Genomic DNA, 5,215 nt, shown 5'->3' with positions numbered 1-5,215 from the left:
AGTCCCCTTTAAGTTTTACGAAATTTTCCACGACAGCTGTTAGGTCCCTGAACTGAGATGACAATTCGCCATACAGCCAATAGTAAACAGACCACTTTGTGCAACCTGGATTTGGGGTAAATATCAGGGCGCATCATGACCCCTCATTGTGGCCAAAAATTTTGTTTGTATGTATGTTTTAAAAGTATGTTTCACTAGTTCCAATATTAACACCTGCCAAATTTTACTTGATTCTAAGTTTGTTTAATGGGTACACTTTCAAGTTGTTTTCTGACATGGCAAATTCAAGAGGTTGGACAGGGGTTAAGGGATGGGGGTATGAACGTTTGGACACTATTTATTGTGGGACATTAGAGCACATCAGACATATCGAATTGCATTCTGAATACGAAGAATGTGCTTCTGATATCAAATAATTTTGATTTTTTGAAATTCGCAATGTAATACACATTTTATGGCAAATGATTAAAAATTGATATTTTTGATATTTAACAGCACTCGAAGTAAACTTTAGAAACCTGATGATTTATACTTAAAGTGTATGTAGGTGGGATGAAAATATCTTCAATATGAAAGGTCAAAATTTTCAATTGATCGTTGGCATTTTCTCCCAGCTACATACACTTTAAGAATATATCATTAGATTTATAAAATTTACTTCGAGGACTGTTATAAACTGCTCAAATAAAGAAAGTCCGCAGTCATGTAACCCGTTCTACATCGAAACCTGATCTTGTTATGACAATTTGATTGATAAAGGCGTGTGCAGAATTTTGTTAGCTCCAATTTGATACCACATTTGCTACCCAAAACTCTAAATTCACAGAGATTGATACCTGTATATGAAATTTGGTGCATTTTCAAAAGTTGCAAATTAAAAACGGTGCACGCGGATCTGTAGGTGAATGGCAGAGTACGACCATTAACATAGCCCGAAACAACCGCTAGCTCATATCGATCGCATCGTGCCCTAGTATTCATCAGTAAAGTACTGTAACAATCCATGCGTTTTAAATTAACAATTGAATAAAGCGCGCACTTCGGATAGTCGACATGGGTTCATCGTGGGCAAACAAGCTTGACCACATTGCCACGCTAAGCAATTTCGACCGCGTGTATCGTTTTGATTTGCAACTTTTGAAAATGCACCAAATGCCATAAACTGGTATCACTCCTTGTTACTGTTGAGTGTTTGGTAGTAAATTTGGTATCAAATTAGAGCTAACAAGATCCCGCACACGACCGTATCAATCAAATTGTCATAACAAGATCAGGTTTTGAAGTAGGACGAGTTACATGACTGCGGACTTTCTTTATTTGAGCAGTTTATATCAAAAATGTGAAAAATATCAAATTTTAATAATTTGTCATAAAATTTGTATTATATCGTGAATTTCAAAAATGAAAATTATTTGATATCAGAAAGACATTCTTCGTATTCAGAGTGCAATTCGATATGTCTGATGTGCTCTAATGTCCCACAAAAACTCTCATTCCAGATCCCTTAACCGAATTAGTAAAATTGCATCCAGCGGAAAGTGCGTTGACCGTTATCTGCCCAATAGCGTCGTAACTAAAGGTCACAGATAGGGCAAACTATACATTTTTGGATTCCTTATGACCAGAGGAGTAATAAGGTATATATATATTTTTTTAAAGAATTGGGATATTTTATAATTTTGACCCCCTGTTTGACCTTAATCGACCCCTACCAAAAATGCCTAAAACTTTGAAGAGGGCAGCCGAAGCCAAATTTGTTAAATATGCTTCAGGCATGCCAAAACACTTTCAACCCTTTGATCCAAAGATTTGGTCGCTAAGCACTAGCGCTGGTCTCTTACTAAATTTTCAAGGTATAACTCATAATATTTGGCAAATTTAAATTAAAAATATATGTAAATAGCGCCCTCAATTTGCACACAAATGTACAGTTTATAGAATTAAAATTATCACAAAAGGCCGAAAAAGATGAATAATTTGATATAGAAACAAAAACCTGTGTTAATTATAATAATTGCTACAAAAATATGTGTATACAATTTATTAGTGTGATAGCTGTTGGTATTATTCAGGTCTAGAACTGTACAATATAATAATGTTTTGTTAGAAAAATTAATAAATGATCACATCAAACAACCGTGTACAGTACACGTATCTTTTTTTTGGTGTAGACTACAAGTTATCTTAATGCATCCTAATTATTATACTCCATCTTAAACACCATGTTTAGTAAATTTGTGTTTATATTATATATGAAGAGCTTATTTCCAAACCGTGTTAAGTCCACAACGTGTCTCAATGTGTCTCATTTACTTGTGTGGTACAATCACAATTACTTTGACAAGTTTGGCATTAGCAATCAATGAGTTAAACCATCAACAAGCCATTATTTACCATAACAATGCTGCGTAACAATATGCAGACTATTGTTCCATTTGGTAAACAAAGCCTCACGCAGTATTGTTATTGTGCATCCATTTACTGTTTGCTTTGTAATATAATGGTGCATCCAACTGAAATTATAATACCTCCCATTGCAATATTGCACAGGTAAATCAGAAACATGGGTTTGTGGACTTAACTCGGTTTGGAAATAGTTTGGATTAGTTTTTGTTTAGATTATATACAGGTTGATGTTTGATATAAAAATATGACGTTTCGGTAAATGGTAAAGTTGAACAATTCTTTAAAGACGTTAGGTGTTGAGGTAAATTTTAATTATCATCTACATGTACCTATTCAGAAAAAAGATTTCATATCTTGACACCTATTTTTCTATACACAAATACAAAATAAAATCAATACCGTTTTTCTGGTGCGCAAGTTTGATATCACAATTTGAATTAGTATTATTGAGCGTGTTTATAGTGGCTATACACGGAAAGATTACTGGAATGTTAATTGATCTTGCAGTTTATACTCATACGCTAATATACGCTAAATAACAGATGTGCTGGCTCACTATAAACATGCTCTAACAGCGTGTTTATAGTGGGAGCAGATGTGCGGTACATTGCGGTATAATTTCTATCCGGTCAGAAATTATCCGGAAACTTGCACACTGTAAACAATAGGCACATCGATATCCTTCTCAACCAAAGGATATTGGCGCGAGATATTTGCCCTATAAACACACAAGTAAACTTGTTGTATTACCGGGAGTAGCAGCTTCTTCATAATGCGTAGGATGCGCGAAGGACATTCGGAACGCTTATCACCCTCAAGAGTTATCAAAACAGAAGATACATGTTCGCCGCCATGGTCATACTGTTTAATGAGCTGTTTATAGCTCGCGCCACAATATTTACACATTCCCCGTGTTAGCTGTCGTTCGATATAAAAAAATTCTGATTGGATGAAGGGAACAATTGAGGTTTTGACAAAAACCAATCACAGATGCTTATTTTCCACTAGTCACCAGCTAGAAGCTCACACAGCTCTTATGATGCTATGCAATTAACCGTGTAGTGTACTGCTTCACTGCTTGCTTGGACGAAATTGTGTGCTCAGGTGTATCGATGTAGAAACTGTGCATTGATGGTTTATAATAGGGATGGCCAATGAACCATCAACTTGATTAGAACACTCCCATAGACATGCAGGGAGCTCAACTGTACACTGCTTGCACAGACATTTCTAAATTGATTGGGGAAGTTAAGGGATCTAAAATGAGCGTTTATTGCGTTTCGACAGTATTTTTGTGGGACATGAGAGCACCTCAGACCTATCGAATTGCATTCTGAATACGAAGCATGTCTTTCTGATATCAAATAATTTTCATTTTTGAAAATCACAATATAATACAAATTTTATGACAAATTATAAAAATTTGATATTTTTCAAACTTTTGATATATAACAGTCCTCGAAGTAAATTATATAAATCTAATGTTATAATCTTAAAGTGTATGTAGCAGGGAGGAAAAGCCGACGGTCAATTGAAAATTTTGACCTTTCATATTGAAGATATGGATTTTGTTCCCAAAAAGACCTAATTTTTTTTGGTGTTTTGGGAAAAAAATCCATATCTTCAATACGAAAGGTCAAAATTTTCAATTGATCGTCGGCTTTTCATCCCACCTACATACACTTTAAGTATAAATCATCAGATTTCTAAAGTTTACTTCAAGTACTGTTAAATATCAAAAATATCAATTTTTAATGATTTGCCATAAAATGTGTATTAAATTGCGAATTTCAAAAATCAAAATTATTTGATATCAGAATGACATTCTTCGTATTCAGAATGCAATTCGATATGTCTGATGTGCTCTGATGTCCCAAAATAAATACTGTCCAAACGTTCATACCCCAGCCCTTAATGCCAATTATATTTTGTAACTATCTTGCAAATTACAGCAACATAACTTATTTAATTTTCCTGTAAGTGCGAGTCAAAATTGGTCCATCGCCACAGTGCGCTTAATTGCCAGTGGCTGAGTTCAGCACTGCTCAAGAATGGCACAACATATTCATGTCAATAATTTCAGGTGAAAAATGTGGCCTACTGAGCTGAAATTTGGTAGAGTTGCCAGTAATACCTCTATCATACCCTCTGTAAAAAGGTTAAAATATTGAACAACTAGATCTCGAGTTACAAATTAAATCACCAGCTTCCCTTTGGAATTTCCATACTCCTTTCGAATCATGCTAAGAAGACACCTTTCTGAACATAAATGAACATTATTGACATTTGATGTATTTTTCACCTGATTTCAACCCTAAACGTTTTCTTATATTTAGGCCCATACCATCTACAACTTGCTGCTGGCTATACCTTGTTTAGAACTTTCAAAAGAAGTACCTGAATGTGCAACCATAACTGTTTCAAAATAGCCCGCGAAAGTCATGCAGGTAACTCCGAGGTCATGTATTGAATTGTTTTGAATGAGGAATACTACGGGAACCAGCACCTTTTGTTAGAAGTCATACATGAGCATGATGAGTGAAGTGGATAACCTCTATTGTTGTGAATGAGTCAATGACCTTCAATGACACTTAAGATTTAATTTGCATACACCTACTAATTGGTCATATTAAATCCAATAACATCGAAATTTTTGGTTGTGAAAAAAAAAGTTTACCTGGACTTAGTGCAATTTTGATTTTGTGCCATATCGGCCATCTTGGATGATCTTTGGCAAATGTTCGCTAAATGCATGATTTCAATGCCTCGGTTTGAAAAAATAATTTATGCCATTGACTAGTAAAGTGCC

The sequence above is a fragment of the Amphiura filiformis genome, chromosome 19 (genome assembly GCF_039555335.1).
Source record: "Amphiura filiformis chromosome 19, Afil_fr2py, whole genome shotgun sequence".
Classification (NCBI taxonomy): domain Eukaryota; kingdom Metazoa; phylum Echinodermata; class Ophiuroidea; order Amphilepidida; family Amphiuridae; genus Amphiura; species Amphiura filiformis.
Note: the sequence above shows the minus strand (reverse complement) of the source record.